The following is a 21,272-nucleotide window of genomic DNA, read 5'->3' on the forward strand; positions in this document are numbered from 1 at the left end:
GGCTTGTTTATGAGCGCATGCAGTCCATTTAGCATTGACATAGGATTGTTGCCCCAACCGTACCCCCTGCCATGCGACGAAGAGCGTTGATCCTTTGCACTGAGGCAGTGACAATACCATCAACCGCACGTCGCCATAGTAGCTTGTTGTCGATGGTAACGCGCAGGAAACGAACACTTGTTGCGCAACGAATTGGGTGGCCTCGAATATTCAGCGACAGACGTGTTGACTTCCGTATCACTCCCGGGAAGAGCATGAAGGCCGATTTTTCCGCTAATAAAGACAGACCAAGTGTTGACAAGTGGCGTTCAGCTGATTGAAATGGCGCCCTGTGCTATCCGGGCCAAACGTTTGTGCTGGTACCCTGAGATCCAAATGCAGATGTCATCGGCATAGATGGATATTTTAACTGCTTTCAGAACCAAGTTCAGAGTGTCAGGAAGGATGGCCATGGCAGCGTTAAAAAGCAAGGGAGATAGAACACTTCTTTGTGGGACGCCGAGGGAAACGCGTCACTCTTCGCTCGTTACATTTCCAGGCTTAACCCGAACACAGCAGTCTCTGAGAAATTCATGCACGAACCGAAGAGCATTTCCCAACACACCCATGGCTTCGAGCCCGTTGACGATGCCTGCCTGAAGCACGCGATCATAAGCCTCTAACCAAGCGCGTGCAAGCGGCGCGTGTGGGTCTATTCGGTCTCAGCACGGCGACGGCGACAACAGCGCGGACGTGTGTCCACGCCTTTGTCCTAAGAAAGGTGAATTAGGCAGTTACGTCAGCAAGATGAAGAAATGGAAGCAATACCAAAGTTTAGTGTTGCGTTAATGTCCTACGTTCTATATATAAAAACAGTCGGGGTCAGCAGTTTGGTGCCACACAGCACTCGAGGCGATATCTACTGCTGTGTGCAGACAACTCTGGCGTAACGTATCTGTTACGCTTACGTGATGAGGAGCGCTATCAGAGGGCCTTGCAGATGTCGCCTTCACGAGCTGAGAAAAGAAAAACTCAGCCAGTTCCACGCCGTGAAGCTGTTAAGCGCGCGATGTGAAGGTAGGCTCAAGACAGCTTAGTCTCATTCGGAGCGGCATCACCATCATCATTTCGTTTTATTGATTTCTTTATTCACTCCCCCCGCTGGCCACGTGACCTGCGTGACACCGGACAGACATGCAGACAGCGCTGGTTCCGCTGTTTTAAAGCGCTGTCACTCTCGCAGTTTTAAAATGTACTCTCCATTTTTTCTCAGATCACTGCGTGGCACCACGGGTGCTGTATATACCGGCCTTACACCTTCAACGGGACTCGTGCTTAGAACTGCGACATAATCTGGGCCGATGGCAAAGAGCACCTGTGCGTTACGCACCACGAAAGCGCTGTTGACTTGATAGCGGGCCACGAGCCTGAACGAAACTTTGTAAACAGTGCGTGCGTTTTTGGCTGTATATATGTGTTTCGTGTTTATCAGTGTATATATTATAATCATCACCCAGCACCTGGAGTAGTATGCTAGGCGAATAGCCAGGCTAACATATCCAGCTTTTCATTAAAACATTTCTCTATCTGTATACATGCACGCAGCTGCGCAGAAGAATGCGATATATTAGTCGTGTGCACAACGCTCATGCCGGAAGCTCTAGGAGAACACGTATATTATGCATATGCCATGGCTCCGATATAGAGTCGACTTAGAAAAGCGTTAAAGCTGGTCTGCTTGGTTTTGCCGCCTTTGCACAAACCTTTGTGCACGCTTTCGGCTTGTATACGGGGACAAGCTAACCAATCATGCGCGGGCCGCACTTTTGCGCTGGGTGTGTCTTCCTCTCTGTTGTCCGTGTCTTTCTTTTTTTTTTTTTTTAGGAGCTTGCTCGCCAAGCTTCTTATGCTCGTGCCTTGTCCATCGCGCCGTATCCGCTAGTTCTCATTGCTCCCGCTAGAGGCGCAGCTGTGCTCTCTCCGGTGATTCAAGCGCGCTCACTAGATGGCGCGCCGCACACTCCGCTGCGCGGAATAAGTAGCAAGGACAGCGTTGAAATTAGCAAGGGGCTGAGACAGGGATGTCCTTTGTCCCCACTGTTGTTCATGTTGTACATGGTGAGGATGGAAAAAGCGCTAGAAGGTAGCAACATTGGATTTAATTTGTCACACAAACAGGTCGGCACTATGGTTGAACAGAAGCTTCCAGGTCTATTTTATGCTTATGATATTGTCTTATTTGCGGACAGTCAAGATGATATACATCGACTGGCAGATATATGCGGAAGGGAATGTGAGGCTCTAGGACTAGGATTTAGTGCAACAAAATGTGGATTGATGGTATTCAATGATCACGAAGACCACGCGGTCTTTATACAGGGCCAAAAAATACCGAGGGTAAGCGATTACAAGTACCTCGGAATATAAGTAAATGAGGGAGATAGATATACGGAGGTACAAGAGAAAGCATCGGTAGCAAAGGGAAAGAGGAATGCTGCAATTATGAAGCACAGAGCTTTATGGGGATACAATACGTACGAGGTGCTTCGAGGGCTGTGGAAGGGTGTGATGGTCCCGGGGCTTACATTTGGGAACTGAGTGGTGTGCATGAAGTCAGAGGTACAATCAGGAATGGATGTAAATGAAAGGACGGCGGGCCGCCTCGCATTGGGCGCTCACGGGAAGAGGACAAATGAGGCTGTAAAGGGTGATATGGGATGGACAGGCTTTGAAGTGAGGGAAGCTCAGAGCAAAATGAGATTCGAAGAGAGGCTGAGGAAAATGAACAAGAGTAGATGGGCAGAGAAGGTTTTTCAGGTATTTGTATAGAAAAAGCGCTGACACGCAGTGGAGAAAAAGAACTAGGAGGCTCACCAGTAAATATACGGCTAGCAGTGCGGGCGATATGGCAACAAGGAGCATTAAGCGGAAGGTCAGAGAGGCGGAGAGGACTTATTGGATGGCAGCGATGGAAAAGAAGCCGGCTCTGAGTAACTACCGAAAGGGAAAAAACGAAATAAGGAGGGAAAGGTTTTATGATAATTCAAGGGGAAGCGCTTTACTGTTTGAAGCAAGGTCGGGCTGCCTTAGAACGCGTAGTTATAAAGCGAGATTCAGTAACGAGGAAGAACAATGTACATGCTGCGGGGGAATTAAGGAAACGATGGAACATGTACTGATTGAATGTGGCGATATTCACCCGGGTATACGTGTGGACACGAGTCTACATGAAGCCTTGGGTTTTAGGGACAACAATGGAAAGCTGAACAAGTCCGCGATAGAAATAAGTAAGAGACGGTTAGAGTATTGGTGGCAGAAAAGTAGAGGTAAAGAACAAAAATAAATAATGGGGGAAAAAGAAGGTCATTCTGCCTTAAGAGGCAGAGAGATGGACCGTGAATTTATATTTTTTGGTATAATAACATAGATTTAATCAATGTAGATAAGGTATTAGGCCAACATGAAACAAGGAAGCTTTTTTTTTTCTTTTTTTTTTCGAGCCTGGTGGCAGACATGTCACCGCCCCGTTATAAAGGGGACGCTCATAGCATCCATCCATCCATCTATGCGCACTCGGCGCGTGCTCTTGTTAGATAGGTGACCGCTAGACGGCCGCGCCTATATACAGCGCTTGCTCTAAACGCGCTTCCTTTCTCTTCGCTGGGAGCTCACTCAGTGCACTTCGCTACCGCTACTCCAGAGGCTGCGGCAGCGGCGAGGGCTCGCGCAGCCTAAGCAGCGCAGTCGCTTGACGCCGCTTGTAAATTAATAAACATTGTGTGTGTGTGTATATACATACATATATATATATATATATATATATATATATATATATATATATATATATATATATATATATATATATATATATATAACACCGTGGTCACGTCTTTATATGACGATACGGAGGATTCACGGGTTATCCGAGATCATCTTCGAGCAAGCTCCTCTAACATCATTTATTTCGTGGATATGGCGTGACTCTTTCTTTTTGCATAATTGTACTGAAGTAATGCTTTACCAACTTGCCCAGAATGCTGCCCTCATTAATTTCACCTTTGAATCTACGGCGGCAAGATGGCGGCGGCGAGGGTTAGCTAACGCAGCGCCGAGAGTGCGAACGCACCCCGACCATCCATACTGGTGCCATATACCACAATACAAAAACGAAAAAACAGCGTCGCTGTGGGCTCGTGTTAAGTCAACGAAAACCGTACGTGAGAGGTGGACAGTGGAATGTGGCTGAGTGGTCCCATTGTTCCGATAAGCTATCAATGAACAAGCGTGCGCTTCCTGGTACGTTAGGGAAAAAAAGAAGATATACACATGTTCAGATTCAAACTTCAGGAAACGAAACCAAGAATACGATCGTATAGGCACCAAGACGCACTCTAAACCCGGTTTATATCTCTTGTAGGCAAACAATGGAAAGAGCCCGACATTTCGATATCAGATACCTCCTCGGACGAGTGCAAGAGAGGCCCTGGTCTTTTACACTCGTTTTCACGCATGCACTGCCTGTGACCTCCGCTAAGCCTAAATGGAGCCTGCCGGTACAGTGCGACAGTCTTACTGCACACATGTGGCGATGTCCTCGAAAAAGGCGTGAATGACGTCATGAAATTTTTAGCTGAAAAAAAAAACGTAGCAGCTCTAAGTGATGGTACTCATAGATGTGGACACTGCATCTCTCCTGCCCTTTTTTTTTTTTTCAAATGTTTTGTTCATGCGTCACTCTCTGTATGTGTGCAAAGATATGTGCGCACTGTCTATATGTGTGACAGCTGTGCAAAGATAGGATGGCTTGAACTATTTCTTTATTTCAGGCTATGTCAAAGTGTTCGTTCATCTATCACCGTATATTTGCCGTCTCTGTCTGCGTTTCTCTCTCTCGCTAACTCGCCCGTCCTTTCTTTCGCATTGTCTCCAGGGTGGAGTGTGGGATGAATTGATAAACGATACAGACAGGTACATACAGCTTCGTGCTTCCTGTTTCACTACGCGCCGGCGTATTATCAATGAAGCCAAGCCTATAGTACAGTAGACGCGCTCGACAAATGCTAAAAATGACGCCCTGCATGCCATTTCAAGGAACGAGAAAGGACCGTGTGCGTGGGCAGCGCTATTCGTGACAAGGTTATAATTTGACGCGCAGTGCCGCTTTGTTCCCATTGTGTTCACTGCGAGATGAAAAGCGTCAAGGATACGACAGGCATATGTCTTGCTGAAGGGCAAGCATAACCATAATGCCGTAAATATTCGTTCCGCGAGTTTGAAGACTATGATTAGAGCTTCGTGGTGATTCATTTGTCAAGCAAAGCTTGTTCTGAGTCACAGATTTCGATGGCGACGTTGTCGTGCGCGAAAACCCTAGCGATTCTTTGAGCGTTCGTAAATGCGGTCCTCAAAGGTGCGCCGGTTACATAAGATTTCCAATAACTGATGCTCTCTCGATCGTGGACTTGTCGGCGGTCAGCCGCTTCTGATATGGCAGTGTAATCGTTTATCGAGGTCACTTGCCATTTCACGTCGCCACATTTCATTTCTGCCTGGATATGAGCGCATGGCCTCACGTTCCGGCGCCGGCGCCGGAACGAAAGAAAGAAAGAAAGAAAGAAAGAAAGAAAGAAAGAAAGAAAGAAAGAAAGAAAGAAAGAAAGAAAGAAGAAAGAAAGAAAGAAAGAAAGAAAGAAAGAAAGAAAGAAAGAAAGAAAGAAAGAAAGGGCTCCTGGATTCTTTTTTAACCACTTAGGGGAGCCAGTGCATCAGCTTCATCACCATAAAAATTTTCCTTAGAGAGAAATAGAGAGATACATGAAATGCAGGAAGGTTAACCAGGCATACGTATATGGTCTGCTACTGTTCGCGTGGGCAGATCGAGGGAGATGTAGAAATAGAAAGCAGGAGCAGCGAGAAAATTTTGTCAGTCTTTTTCGGAGACCTGGCTACACATGTTAACACATCGATTATACGCACTCACTCAAAGAGGTATCTGAATGGAATGAAATTTCGCATATATGTATCAACGATATGCGCACGATACCCTCACGACGAATAATAGCATAAATAGAATAAACCAGGAAAAGTTCGCTCTTATATTCGCGTAATCGTTGGGTCCACGAATTTCTCGTGCTCTGGTGCACAGCTGGCTATATATGTTCAAATCTCCAAATGTATATCATTGACGTATCTCCACTATCTGCAATTGTACGCCTTTGTGTGTGTGTGTGTGTGTGTGTGTGTGTGTGTGTGTGTGTGTGTGTGCGTGTGCGTGTGCGTGTGCGTGTGCGTGCGTGTGTGTGTGTGTGTGTGTGTGTGTGTGTGTGTGTGTGTGTGTGTGTGTGTGTGTGTGTGTGTTAGGATATTCTATGACTGCTTTGTTCGAACATTTCCCGCACTGCTCACTGTTATGTTGCGCACCTATCAGTCGTTGAGTTTTACGCACGTCTGCTGAAGCCCGTGTGATATACGTGGCTAAGGCGCGCAACATTTCGCAGATAATTTATATATGCATAGCCTTTTACGCCAGCTAGACTGCCACAACCAGCGCATTTTATGCTGTAAAAAAATCTCAGTGCAGTTGACATTTCAATATAAATGAAGATCGCAATTTGCTATTGAAATTGTGAATGATTTCCAATTAAAAAGAAACAAGAAACAGAATGTCGCTATTCGCCATTAGAACTTTTTGAAAAGAAAGAAAGAAAGAAAGAAAGAAAGAAAGAAAGAAAGAAAGAAAGAAAGAAAGAAAGAAAGAAAGAAAGAAAGAAAGAAAGAAAGAAAGAAAGAAAGAAAGAAAGAAAGAAAGAAAGAAAGAAAGAAAGAAAGAAATCTAGACGTGGCCGTCAAATAGTGCTTTTCTTTGGTGCACTATGCACCGTTAACATTTGAGTCGTTCTAGAAAGGTCGCAGCGTGCTCTTTCGGCGGCTGCCAGGTCGTCTGACAAGCATCAAAAGGGAGTAGCTGTAGACGAATACGTGCCATCTGCCCATTGACGGCGGTCGACGTGTCGCTGTATTCGTGCAGTTTAAATGACATCAGTGATAGTGCACACTCGCACTGTATATAGTATAGTATGCAGGACTGACACTATTAATTCCCGTTCTGTTGTCTTTACAACTCTCCGCCTCACGTACACGGTGTCGATGACTGCGCGCGCTCTGCTGTTTGAGCCACTCCCTCTCCCTGTCCCATTCCCTCTCTCTGTAGTTGACGCCTCGCCGTGCGTAGTAAGTGGGCTTCCCATTGAGAGAAGTTTCAGCGCTCGTATTCGCAGAATCTAGCTTGTTCATCATCTTGTGTATATAGCAGCGATGATACATCCGTGCACATATCTTGCGTACGCTACTGGCTACGTTTCCAAGATTGCAAAGACAAATTCCAACGCCCTTCATAGCATGCAGAACAATATTTCCACATAATAATACGAGACTACAGCTGCTGTAGGCATCCGTATACATGAGAATCTCATTTGCTATAGTTATATTTTCTGCATGTGTTTTGCCGAACGTAAGATACTATGTGTTAACGAAAGAAGATGACTCTTAAGGGCTCGTTTTTGTTTGTTAAACACAATATTAACCAGAAGTAAAAGACAATAATGCCAGGGAAAATATAGGGGATGTTATTTGTAGTAATTGGGATATTAAATGTGAAGAAAGTAAAGTGGACGAAAAGATAACGTGCCGCCGGCAGGGACCGAACCTGCGACCTTCGAATAACTCGTCCGATGCTCTACCACTGAGCTACGGTGGCAGTCGTCCTACCGTCCACTTTATGGGGTATATATGTGCATTTAAACCTGGGAGTGTTAGTCAGCGCCGATCGCAGCCATGGCGGCGAGTGTGGAACACTTTTTTTCTGCCTGTTGGCGTCACGTAGCACGTGATCTTGTTACGAACTGGCAGCTGACCAATAATCCCTCGCATACTACCTGAAGGCATCAAGTCTGCCAGAACGAGACCCTCGCTATGAATGAAGGAAAGAAGATGAGTCTTAAGGGCTCGTTTTTGTTTGTTAAACACAATATTAATGAGAACTATGTGTGTTCTGATCGCTCCACCCCCTCCGCCTACTGTTTTATTGCGATAGCAAATATATATGGACACTCGAGGCGCAATCTTATTGTCGCCGTCATGTCCCATATAAAGACCACATTCATAACATCGGCCCGCGCGTCGCATGCTCTATGTGCTACTGAAAACTTGCGAAGCTGAAAAGGTGAAAGGCACCGGCAGGCTCCGTCTGGTGAAGGAGCATGAAAGGCTGCCAGTGGGGGGTGGGCTGCGTCGTGCGTGTGGCAACTGCGAGCTCTGATAAAACGGGAGTGGTCACGCGCGTTATCTCGACATAGATCAACAGACTGTTCATACCTTTGTATACCTGCTGTGCTCCTACAACTTACTTCGCGCTCAAGCGACAGGCAGCACGAGAACCACCTCGCTCACTGTAGCGGCCGCATTCCTTTACGCCACCGTTTTATAGAGCGGATTCAAAAGTAGTTGCTAGCCTTACTTCGTATAACAATCCAATTTGTTGTTATCGCATTCATTGCTTCGACCTTGCGGCAAAACTGCTTTTCCTTTCTTTCTTTTTTTTTTTTGTCCTTTGGACGAATTACCTGTAATTATCGTCATATGGCTGTAGTGGAGCGCAACATGCAGGCTAGGTAGAGAGTGATCGAATTGTTGAAGAGTGGTAATTGGTCACATCTGTCCGCGGGTATATACCCGAAAACAGCGCCACGCATTCACTGCGACAGGCACCCTCCGGAGATAAAATCCGCGGCTTCGCCATACAAAGACACGGACGTGCGTTGTGAAATCACAGGCTTTAATTGGCGCATTGTAATGTGTAGGCTAAACTAACTACTTAAGAAGATGATCAGTGGCAATTTTTCACTTAGGTAATTATGCGTTTGCATCTCTAAATTGTAATTAAAGCCTACTTTTTTCGAGTAATCTAGCTTAATGAGTAGGCTTGTGCTACATGCAATAGCACTCTTCTTGTTCTTTTTTTTTAAAAAGTCTCATGAAGTTTAAGACTTCGGCATGCTACACACAAACACTACAAATGTCGCTGCACAGCGCGTACTCGCAGTTTAAGTGAAGCTGAGCCATCTCTGTTAAGTTGATAACATTATCTCCGATATCATGACTGCATCTACATAGCGGTGTCTGTTTATTTGCGTTACTCGCTTCATTTCACTTCGCTCGCTTTCTTTTTGTCTATAGGAGGAGTATATTCCACTAACGCTTTCGTTCACTCAATGCTTCCACGCCGCCCACGCATTTTTTACTGCCTGCAAGCTCACATGTCAGCGCGATATGTCAGAGCATGTCACGAAGCCCCCGTTAAATGAATGCCGCCGAATAATAGACCGATCTCACTGCATGCGAGCTGCACTACGCCACCGCTGCCGCAGTGCATGCCGGTACTTGGAGTACTCGGTACGTTCAGCTGCAGATAGCTGGTGCATCGAGGAGCTGCATTATCGAGCTTTAGGGGTTCACGTGCTGCAAGCTGAGATGTTACAACAGCAACCTGAAGCAAAAGGACTCGGATTTTACGTGTTTTCAAAGGATGTCAAGCACCGACTGAAATGTGTGCGACAGTCAACGAAGTCGGACGGAGCGGCAACTACCGCGCACTTTCAACGTATTGTTCACCGTGTTTGTGAATTCCGTGTGTATAATGCATGGTAATTTTGCAACAGTCTATTGCGTCATAACAAGCTTTCTGCGCTACTGATGTGCCGATCAGCGACAGCGAAACTTCATACAACGTGTGCTCGATCCCCTCGTCGGGGCGATTGCCGCCAGCGGCGACAGGTTGGATACGTGTTTTCCGGGCAAAACAGAGATCGCTTAAATCTATGACGACACCTAAACCAACCTCTCATCAAAAGCGATCACGACTGTGAAGTGTCTAGCGTGAACGATAGCTGTCAGGCACGTAGGCAAAGGGGGGGCCCGGGGGGCCCGGGCCCCCCCCGAAATTTTTCCAGCCCTCTATATTTCCAGGTAACTTTTTTTTTGTTTTTGCCATGGAAAGACTGTCTTTCGAACAATTAGGCCTGGGGCCCCCCCTGAAAAAAAATCCTGGCTACGTGCCTGATAGCTGTGATACTAGCCAAAGTTATGTTTACAGCTCGCGCCATGGAGTGCACGGCTAAAATTTGACCGTGCCGGCATCGCAGCCAACTTCGCCGCCGGCATTTCCCTATTCTTTTCAAAATGTGATATTATCGCGAACGCAGCGTAAAGCAGCAACAGCGGTAGCAAAGCTTAGCTTCTTATATAAGCGTAGGCGGCTCTTAACGTACGTATACATACCTATACACTGCAGCTTCGAAGCAGTATAGGCCTAGCGACGATATCGGCGCCGAGCAATTAGCTGAGGCTAGCGACGATATCGGCGCCGAGCAATTAGCTGAGGCTGCCGCCGCCGGCCTGAGCGGGATACTGCTCGTCCGCCACATTATGTATGTCACCAAAACCTCTTACTGACTCATCCATCCCTTGTACAGCAGGAAATATTTTGCCGTTCACAAGATTTCCGTGACGTTATACTTTTGCAAACGGCATGCGGCCAGTGTCGCCCCGCGGGCGCGCTTCTAACCTGCTTCACGGCGACCGTCTCATATTCATTCACGTTTAACGCAACGTATCACTGTGCTCGAAGTCCTGCGCTGACAACACAGTGTACGTAACATTGAAAGTACTGCTTGAACAAAAAAGAAGCGCAAAAAGCTTTCTTTTTTTCTTTCGTCCCATCGGTTTGTTTTTTTCCCGTCTTCGTAGTCGCGGAGAGCTCTACGTTTGGGCAAGTTATTTTCCGCACTATAACTTTTATCGCTCGCGTGCTGACGTTCACTAAGAATTTTTGCGCTCATGACGACAGGAACATGATTTCTCGTCTTTATTTTTTTTAACTAATACTTATTCAGCGAAGCGACGCGCGCCCATCAACACGACGAAACCGACCTGGTCACATATGTAAACGTTGTCTACTGTTCTTTTTTTTTCTCTTAAAGCTAGGATATGCAGCGTAACCTGAAGTAAAATAACATACATGAGAGGTCCGGACACAGTTTAACACAGCGTTCAATTGTCTTCTGTGCCGAGGATTCATGCCAAACGACAATATACCTGAAGCAAGCAACCGCACCAGCAGCGCTCAGAGTACTCCAACTATAAGATGGTGGCAGTGCCGCTGTCGGAAACTCGCGCATGCGCAGATCATCTGGTGAGATCGGTCTATTATATGGCGTGTCGCGAGGTCTGAAAGCGAGTGCAACCGCTCAATAAATCACGGACCCCCCGCCCGCTGCACGCTCCTCCTCTCACCTGCCACCGATACTATTCGTTAGTGAGAACACAGTCACAACTGACGAGAGGATTTTACAGCGAAAGCTGTTATGAGATCATTTCACCGGCCGTTTTTGGTGCCGTAGTTGTCCGCCGCCGCCGCCGCCGCTGCCGCCGCCGCCGCTGCCGCCGCCGCCGCCGCCGCCGCCGGTGTCCGTAACCAGTATCGCTCGAAATAAGAAAAAAACTAAATAAGAAAAAATTCCAGGATGGAACGAGGTTCGAACCTGGGCCCTCTGCGTGGGAGCCCAGTATTCAACCTCTGAGCCATGCCGGTGCTTGAAACTGCTTCGCAAAAAGGTCCTATACAGGCTTCATGTCGGGAAGGAACCACATTAGCATATGCAATATAGCGTGGTAAAAGAGTAGAATAAGCACCAAGCGTCGCACAACGCGGATTCTGTAACCAGGCGTCACACAATGCGAATTGCGCAACGAGTAAGTTGTTGAATGCTTCCAACCCATTACAAAGAGCTCTGCCATAATTCTTCATCGTCATCACGCACAGCATCAACAAAGTGCGCATAATGCCTTACATGCGTTTAGCAGGTACCACGGCTCTCCGTAGAATGACGAAAAATGGCACAGTGCCTGCTGCCCTACTTCTCAAAAACTAGTGATTTATAGCGTAGTGGGTTTCTCGCAAGTGCACTTCTGTTGGTTGCCAAGGAAGCCCATAAGGCTCCCATGATCCATTTCCTCAGGGTCTCAATAAAGTCAATTCTCTCTCTCTCTCGCTCTACGTTTCTCCGGTTAAAGTGTGTTATAAAGCGTGGTGGGACAGTTAAATAACGACCGGGCGTCACACAATATGCATTACGTAACTAGTGGGGCGTTTAAAGCTTCCAACCCATTACAAAGGGCGCAACCATAATTATTCATCGTCATCAACCGCCGCATCAACAAACTGCACATAATCGCTTACATATGGTACCTCGCTTCTCCGCAGAACAACGAATAATGTCGTGCTGGGTGCTTCCCAACTTCCCAAAAATTACGCTTTGTTGCGTAGTGGGTACGTTGCTAATGTACCTGTATTAGTAGCCACAGGAGAGTTTATAACGGGCTCTAGAAATGCCGCTCTTCCAGCTTTCGCTGTGACTGTGCTGCGCTTTCCGCGCAGGCCTGGCGTTTTTTACTTGCCATTTCGTTTTAGCGCGCGTTCTTTTATGAATCGGGCCAAAGCCGCACTCTAAGAAAAAAGAGAGTCAAAAGAGGGTCATGGAACCGTGACTCTCTTCGGGTGTCCATCTGACCCCTTTTGGAAGGTACAGGCAGAGAAAAAGAGTTTGCATTTGGGAAGGAGTCACTGGACCCTCCTGAAGCGCGTTTCGATTGGCTTCGGTATACGGAAGAGCCGCCGTATACGCCATACATATCGCACGCTCGCCCTTTGGCGCCGTTGTGGCGAACGTAGACGGGGTTGGCGCCGGGGTGGCGCGCCGCTCTCCTCTCTCAGTCGTCTCAGTCTCTCAATCTCCTGGTCTATTGGAATGCGTTGCGTGGTTGCGTAGGTTGCGCGTCTTCGTTGGTGTTGACGCCGGCTCGAGCCGTGCACGAAGTGACGCTTGGAGGGCGGAATATTCATGGAGCTGCAGACACCGACAACGGGCGCCAGTTAACGGTGAGTGTACTGCTTTCGTAGGTACTAATTATACAGCTTTAGCTGGGCGTCTGCAGCAGCTCTGCGGAACCTGCCAGCCATTTCCAACAGTAGCCTGTATCCGCGGGGCTGTTGCGGATGCCCAACTGAAGCTGTCAGTTAACGAGTTGCCACCGTTATGCGCGTTGCTGTACAAGCTCCCATAAAGTGAGCGATGCAAACAATAATCGAGGATCATTTCTTGCTGATCGCACGTCGTGTCTGCACTACTGAAGGTGCAAGATGTCGTTTTGAGATGCACTTTAGTCTACTTCATAATAACATTTCCATCGACCTTGAGTGTGCAGCGTGCTTCCACGCGTGGGAACGTGAAAAAAAAAAAAGCCTGTGTACAGAACGCTCAGACGCACTATATGTAATGGTTTTTGTTGGCTTAAAGACGGTAGTTTGAGGTGCAGATATAGTACGGTGGCTTCCAGAACGTACGCGGTAGTCATTCAAGTTGGACACGCCTCGCCGGTAAAGTGAAAAAGCTCTAGACTTTCGACGGCGCGCGTTGTTGCGGCCGCCGGCGTGCACTCTTTTCCCTCGTTTCTGTTTGCTGTTTTCGTGGTTTGCATACACTGCGATGACGTTGGGCGCTATAACAGAATCGAGTGAGCGTACGTGATTGTGGGAGTTATGTGCGCTAATTCTAGCATATGACATGTCTGATCTCGACGTAGACGGCGTACGCACGCGCTGGGTGTCGTTCGGGCCCTAGTACTCGCATCTGTTTATCTGAGTATTTAAGGATGGGTTACGTTTGTAAAACATGCGGGCAATAACCGCTCACGGCATGCCCCTGGCTGCCGGAGGATGTGCTTTGTTGTTTTGTTGTTAGCCTTTATTATGTCTGTGTGAACCACTTATTGTGTAGGTTTTGCAAACCTTTACTGCAATTTCATTTTCTCATCATAATGTCACGTTCTGCTTTTCAGATACCGTTTTTCATGGTGCTCACGCTGGACAGGAGCGACAACCTAGCAAGCCACAAGTCTGATGCCTCAAGCCGTCACCACTTTTTGATTTATTCTTAATCACAAGGAATAAATATGGGAACATGATGGCGATTTCTGCTGTTCATTTAGCACCATATGACACTGTGCACATCACAGTCACACATTTTAGTTGGCTATACTCATAGAAGCATGTAAATGAGGAATACCCAAACTTCTTAATTGGAAATCACAGACCATCTTTTCGCGCTTTCTATATAACTTTGTTGGAAAATATGTGTTGTTTTGACGAGTTTTATTAAAATAATGCTAAAACTGAACAATTCTTTTTTTACAGTCGCTGGGCAGAACGGCAAGTATTATTGGACTTGCTTAAAATGAATACTCCACTATTTTCAACAGTAGTCGCGCAAAAGTAGAGCAAGGATCAAATGAGTAGCTTAAAATACTTGTGGAGTCGCTTAATGCTTCGGTGTGGGTCCCTTGACCCCCCTAGGAGCGTTACCGGCAAGAGTCGTCTGACTCCCTATAAGCGGTAACGTGATCCTCCCGATGAGAGTCTTTGCACTCTTCCTAGAGGGTCAGGGGACTCTCCTAGAGCGAGCCGACCCTGACCCACCAAGAGAGTCACCGTGACTATTTAAAGAGAGTCCTATACGTGGCAAGTCAGAACTCTCCGAAAAGAGTCACGCATACTCTTTTTTTTCTTAGAGTGCGCGATTCAGTCGTGAGGCACGCGGTATAGTAGAGGACTCCAGTTGCAGTTCGACCACCTATTTCTTTTTTTTTTCTTTTTTACAAGTCCTCATATTTACACAGAGAACCTATAGTCACAGTATATTTACCTATAGTTGTTTTTCGATTGACTGTTTTCATGTACGCTATAGTTTCAACAGACACCATGCGCATTACACCAAAATACCACGAGTAAGTGATATTTCCTTCGGGAATCCCCTAGTTGTCGTCAACTATACACAGAGTGAGGCTGGAGGCGTACAACAAACAAAGAAACAAACAAACTAACTAACTAACTAACGAAGCAAGGAAGGAAGGAAGGAAAGAAAAGGAGAGAAAGGAAAGGCATGGATGTTAACCAGTCTAGAAGGACCGGTATGCTACCCTAAACTGGGTGGAAGGGATGGGGGAGCTTTAAAGATAGAGAGAGAGAGAGAGAAAGAGAGCACGCTAACGGCGTTATCACGACTGTGAACAAATAAACAAAAATCTGCTATAGGCTGTGCACCATTTATCTGAACATGAAATTGAGAAGCGCGAAAATGGGGAAAAAGAATATATAGTCAGAGGCGAGATATTAATCTCCCGTGGCGTCAATCCGTATCGTGCTCTTACAAGAAAGAAAAAAGAACGACGAAAACAAAACGCGTCATCTTTCTCTTATTTGTTCTTTCTTTTTTAACCGGGAGCTGTTTAAGCTATAGAGGTTCCCCGCTTTCGCGTTCGCATAAACTCGCGTTGCTTATCAACAGCTTGGCACAGCTGCGCCTCGCTTCGCCGAGTGCGCCGCCTAGCAACACATTGGAGGAAGGGAGAGGGAGAGGAGAACAGAAGTGAAGAGGAGGAGGACAAGAAATAAATAAAAGAAAATTTCTTCGCAAGGCGCGATTCGAACGCAGGCACCCACAGTCCTAAGACGGGCGCCCTAACCAGGCTTTCTTTCTTTCAGGGGTGAAGCACCTTAAAGGGCCCCTCACCAGGTTTGACAATTTTGAGCTAACGAGCGCAATGCATACACTGGGCGTTCACGATCACGTCTGCCAAAATCATGGTTCCGCGCCGCTACGAATTATTGTTTTTCTCAGCTCGTAATGAACCGATTTGAAAAATTCTTGAGGTATACTGCTCCTCATTTGGCACGCAACAACTTCCAGCGTCTAACTAAAATTTGCTATGTGGCCTGGTGAGGGGCCCTTTAAGGCCGAGGCTTGTCCGTCCATCCGTTTGGCATCTGTGTCCGTGTTTAAACAGCACCGTGTAAAATTGAAACATCAGGTTTAACAATAGACTAATATGAATCATAATTGTGACGAACAATATAAAACACCTGCAAGCACAAACCCTTTATACTAGCCGGCAACTTCAACGTACTCATTATGGACCTTATCAGACCTAGCTTTGTCGTCGACTCTCACTGTCCGCTGTCACGGTATATAGAAAACCGTTGCTATAGCCGAAACATATATGTGTGTGTGTGTGAATAAAAAAAAAAGGTTTACAATAGATGAACATCAATCATAATTGTGACCGAATAATATAAAACACCTACAAAACACAAACCCTTTATACTAGTCGATGACTTCAACGTAGACATATTGAACCTTAGGACCTAGCTTTGTCGTCGACTCTTTATGTCACCTTATGTCATCAATTTACATTATATGGGGCAACGCTCGGGAACCGTACGGTTACCCACCTATACGATACCCAGACCTTCACCCAGTCGTCATGATTCACTTCGTGGAGATGCGTGTTTTCTTTTAACACGAAAGTGTTTTATGCCGGGGTCCACCACGGCTCCACTGACGTATTTCCGTCACGGATATGACGTTGTAAAATATAAAGACTAAGAGTGGGCAAAGAAAAAAAACCAGAAGAAAAAGTTCCGTCACCGGGAATCGAACTTACGACCCCTCGCTCCGCAGCGCGAAACGATTCGGCCACGGACGACACACTCTTCACGATGCTAACAGCGAGCTATTTATATACACCATTTGCCGGTGGCGGTACTCAGAGATCGGTGTTACAGTGTGTTTTCGTTATCACTAGCGAGATGGCGCGAAGGGTCGAAGAGCGCGCTCTAAAAGTCGTCGCCTTTGCGACGAGCGCCCGCCTCTACAGGGCGTGGTCGCTCGTGCGTGCGCTTATCTAGTGATCGCGGTGGTTTGTACGTCTCGCGTTGAGAGCACGAAGGTCACTTGGCTCACTACAGCGGCCGCTTTTACGAAAGGAGCGCGGTGCTCACGCAGAAATAAGTTGCAAATGTGACAGTTAGTTCGCTCTCATCCTGTGTATGTTCGTTCCGTGCGCCCTTTCTGCTTGAGCAGCGCGTTGCAAGTTTCGAGCTGCTGGCCGTTCTTCGCGTGACATTACAATTTGTTGCTGTAGCATTCATTCCTTCGCCCTTGGGGCGAAAGAATGCGCAACAAACGCTCAACTACGTCTGTGAAGACACGTTTCACTTTCGTGTTATATACCGATTCCTATGACAGAGGGATCACCCATGTTCTTTTTCCTGTACTCGGCTATCCAGGCACGCTAGGGAAACAAGCATTTATGGAAACCATATAATTGCGTTGCTATGAGCGAGAGATCTAGAAAAAATAGAAAGAAAGAGAGATATCAAAAAAGACAGAAATAAAGCAAAAAAGAGAGAGAGAGAAACACAGAAAAAATAAGAGAAATAAATAGATACAGAGGGAAAGGAAGAGATAAAAAGAAACGGAGAGAGAAGGAAAGCATAGCATAGACATGTATAGTATAGTATAGTATAGTATAGTATAGTATAGTATAGTATAGTATAGTATAGTGTAGTATAGTATAGTATAGTGTAGTATAGTATAGTATAGTATAGTATAGTATAGTATAGTATAGTATATAGTATATAGTATAGCAAGAGGTGGAAATAGAAGTGAAAGTGAGGTGGAGCGATGTGATGATGAAGAGGAGGGAAGGAGGAGAGGAAAGGATGATAAGGAGAAGGTGAAAGGGCATGCAACAAAATCGTAGTCTATAGTTTATCAAAACAGGCTTCTTCCTCGAAAGTACGCAACAAATTCCTCTGCTAACGCTATGTCACCCAGTAAGGAGTATATAAGAGAAAAAAAAGCTACGATGATTATATGCGACGACTACGACAATGGTGATGATAAGGAGGAGGAGAAAGAGGAGGATTGATTAATGTGAGGGACCTTGGTGATGCAATCTCATTTAACATGCGTGTCGAACTGCATGCTCTGGGTAATTATAGTACCTAGCTGGAGGAATGCGCGCGCGAACGAAACCGCTACGCTGGTACAACGTGTATATATACACGCCTATCCAGGTGAACAGCGTTCGGACGGTTTGCATTGTCTATTTCGCGTTACACGAAGCAGCCATATCTGAAAGAGACGAATGCCACGAAGAAAGAACGCCCTTCACGTTCGCACTTTGGTCAAATAGGCTAATGACCCCTTTCGTGCCAGCTCTATGACGTCATGCACTTTCGATATCGAAGAACGGGAAGCTCCCGATGGCGGATACTAAGCTGCAGCTGCTGCTGTCGTGCGCTCCTGCCTTCGCAACAAAAATAGCGGAATTAGTGTATACGGTGGCTCACTTGCGCACCGACATTGTTTAGCAGTTACCGTATAGAAACACTGAATCAAGGGGGTGACGTCAAAGGAACAAGCAGTCAATGAATGAACCCCGCACGATACGACGCGTCGTTGCTGCTTTTATATATGATTATATATTGGTGTACGTACACCGATTCTGAGAAGTGCCCGAGCGTATTGAGAGGGAATACACTTACGCACGTCAGTGCTAACCCGATGTCGCTGTGTGCCTTGCTGTTTTTACAGTCGCTTCTTTGAATTTCCACGGGCGAGTAACCTACGCGGCGGTCTTTCATGCGTGAGAAGTAGACGTGTTTCTTAGTGGAATGATAGATTAACATATATGCCTAGCTCCTGCAGGTATTGACATCTGAGCCTTATAGCCATTTAGCAGCTGTTTTAGACTACTCTCCGCATCAGTATGTAGCTTAAAGGAGTCCTGACACAAAAATTTTCGCTCCGCGTTTTTTTGCTGCAATGTGTTGCTGGGGGCCTGTTAGTCATAACACGGCACATCGTTTGCTGCAGCGCGCGACAGATAATTAATTACAAGCTCCTCATTACCGACACAGCCTCAGTTTCGGTTTGACAGAGCTCCAAAAACGGCAAGCCGCCGGGTGCAGCTATCACCACCTAGCGAGTGAAACGCTCGGTCACGTGAGCACACAGAACAGTGACGCATTTCCGCGCGGTCTGTCGTCGTCGGGCTCATCGTCGTCTGATGGCGACGATTTTCTTGCGGCGGGGATCGAAGGAATTTTCGACGTGGCGAATCACTTCATGTTTGACCCGCTGGCGAGGAGCGATTCGTCTGGAAGCGCGTCAAAACAGAAATGGCGGCTACGACGTCATCATAACTTGTACCGGCTGCAACGGTTACGTAGGGGAAGTAGGGGGGTCACCTCGGGTCACCTCCGAGGGTGTCAATGCACTAGGTGCGGCCTATAGTGCTGGATCGCGCTCGCGAACTTCAAAATTCATATAAAATACCTTCCAAGCTTTATTCGCTGCCGATATTTTGCAGATTGTACACGCACATACACGGGAATCGATCCAGCAGGCGAAATTTTGTGTCAGTACCCCTTTAATGGATGTGTTTACCTATCGCTACTGTTGAAGTTTACACGCAAATATATTGGGCCCATGCCGCCTCGACTTTGAAAAGACGGGAAGCTCTGTCGTCGGACAAGCCTATGCACGCATGGTTTCAGTGAATAAAGGTGGAAATATTCTTTCATTTAGACGCATATATACCGCCAACCTCCTCTGAAAAAGCAGGGATACAAATTCATTCATGTTTATACATACAAAACTTATGAGGATGCGCACTCACCACACTGCAACACAGAATTATCCAATTCATTGTAATCAAAAACAACGGTCTAGAAGTTTCACCAGTTTACAACAAATAACCCGGTATTTTAAATTAGCAACGTAGTGAACTAATGTCAGCCTTCTCGTACAAAATTACGCTTGTGTCGCATGCCGAAGTGTGTAAAATTAAGAATATTCCCGGCCGGCGCACTTGTCGCGGATACGCCTATTTTCACGACGCCACGGCGCATGCGCCCTTCCCCTAGCGGAAAAGTCACGAAACGCCTCTTGGTCTCGAAGGCTTTCGTTCTGGTTATGCCGATTGTCCCGGCCCCTACCAAAACCCTACCAGAACAGCAGAGGGCAGCACAGGAAAATGAAGAAGGCGGATTGAAGAAGCTGAACAAGAACGACGCTCGACTGAGAAGCACTCGCGACAGCACGCATGCTATCCACCTTTCTTTGACGTCATGCCTTCATTTTGTATGACAATAGCGTTCATGCCATTCTTGTTTCTGCTTCGCGTTGTCTTCCTCTACTACGGTATCAAAATAAAAGCAAGAAATAAACATGAACGGACGCAGGGCAAATGTGAATGAAGCTGCTTCGAGAGTTCCTCTTTCACACCTGGCGCGTCGTGGCTCTCGTTAACAGACAGTATACGTTCAAGCCCGGAAATTAGCTGTCGTATAGAGACGGGGCTGCTTCCACTTATCAGCAAAGCACGTTGAATGGAGCACCCACGCACAAGCCATTTTTCTCAAACAGCGTGTATTCAACCATATGTGGCCACCTTTTTCCTTTCACTGACGAAAAAAGGTCGGCCGTGTACGTATTCAACCACACACGTATTCCCCTTTTGATTTCGCTGACGGGAAAAGTCACTTTATGCTTTTAGAGCGGTCGGAACAACTGACGCCGAATCACCCATTCATTTTGTGAGACACGTCACGCTATCACTCCGTTCTGAAGAACGATGCGAGACCTTATGCGTTCGACGTATGCACCAGACGGAACGTGACATTTGCGCCTCGCACCGGGGGATATAGCTCGACAGTTCTAGGTTCTAGAAGACCACAAATCCACGCGCGTCTTCGTTTGAGATGAATAGAAGAGAAAAAAAAAAATTCAAAGCAGAAACAAGCAGTTGGCAGAAACGTTGTTACAGACGTCAGTCGGTTCTTTCCTCCTCGTTAGACAGCAACTATACAAGTGAATAAGGCTTATTCCTTGGTGCAGGTCACCTGTGCGAGACAGAAATGCCGAGATAGGTAGCAGAAAAAGACGTCTTTTTTTTCTTTTTTTGCTTACGGCGTGCAAGCGCATGTGTCCATGTCGGCGTGTGCAGACGAGCATGAACGGCATCGCTCTCTTCTGTGTGTGTGCCTCGGCCTGTTTTGCGCCATAACAAAGAGTCGCGCTAACACGGAGGCAACGCTCTTCGATGCAGCCGCGCGCACAGGCTCTCCCTCCTGTGCGCGTATAAATCCGCAAGTGTATCGTGTTGTGGTTGTTCTATTAACTGCTTCATCCAATTGTTTAATGCCTGTGTTCGATCGCAAAGAAAGACTTTTTTTTTATGTCTTGTGGAGCGTATATACTATACTCAAGCGAAACAATGAAGGTGTTCGAGAGCCTCACCGACCTTAGATACTTACATACAAGCAACCATTC

At 46.6% G+C, this 21,272-nt stretch overlaps 1 non-coding gene across 1 annotated transcript; it reads right to left on the minus strand.

The window, feature by feature from the left end:
- Nucleotides 1-7,663: 7,663 nt before the first annotated feature.
- Trnat-agu (transfer RNA threonine (anticodon AGU)) lies at nucleotides 7,664-7,735 on the minus strand. The gene has a single exon. It is a non-coding gene; the product is annotated as a tRNA-Thr (tRNA).
- Between the last annotated feature and the right edge of the window lie 13,537 nt (nucleotides 7,736-21,272).

The sequence above is a fragment of the Rhipicephalus sanguineus genome, chromosome 3 (assembly GCF_013339695.2).
Source record: "Rhipicephalus sanguineus isolate Rsan-2018 chromosome 3, BIME_Rsan_1.4, whole genome shotgun sequence".
In the NCBI taxonomy this organism is placed as follows: Eukaryota; Metazoa; Arthropoda; class Arachnida; order Ixodida; family Ixodidae; genus Rhipicephalus; species Rhipicephalus sanguineus.